Below are 637 nucleotides of genomic sequence, written 5' to 3' on the forward strand. Positions count from 1 at the left end.
AAGAGGCAAGGGTGGGAGAGCTTGGCTTTTTACCTTTCAATTTAGGAGAATGGATTTTTCTGGATTATAGGATTTTTGTATGCTATGCCTCATTTGGTATACTTACTACTTTACAGCAACTCTCAGACTTGAAGAAATGATCCAACATACGTACTGAATTCCATTTTGCCCTTTAATCTTTGTGTTGGGGGCTGTGGATTTGAAATCAAATTAACACATGCCTTTTATTCTGCAGTAAAGGTCTCTGTGTACACTTTGCTTCTCATTTCCAGTGGCAGAAGTCTATTCCATTCAAAAGCAAAATATTCCATTCAAAATCTATTCCAATCAAAATCAAAATACCATCAACCAGCTCACTATTCTGTTCTTTGTGAACAAACATGAGGTAACATTCAGTCAATGGGAGGCTCCCATTGGATTTCTAATCAGTGAATAACAAGGAAAAGAATCTTGGGAGTGAGAACACAGAATATTTTTCTGCTCTGGAAAGGGTCTGTAATGCATGATCCAAGATGAATTGCAATGGTAGGAAAAGGTTAAAGAGAAAAGATGGATCTTCTTGCCAACGGACACTGGAAGTAAAACTCACTCCAGTCAATCTAAAATGTTATCAATGTGTGTTTAAGCAAGGGAATAT

This window comes from Geospiza fortis, unplaced genomic scaffold, assembly GCF_000277835.1.
Source record: "Geospiza fortis unplaced genomic scaffold, GeoFor_1.0 scaffold636, whole genome shotgun sequence".
In the NCBI taxonomy this organism is placed as follows: Eukaryota; Metazoa; Chordata; class Aves; order Passeriformes; family Thraupidae; genus Geospiza; species Geospiza fortis.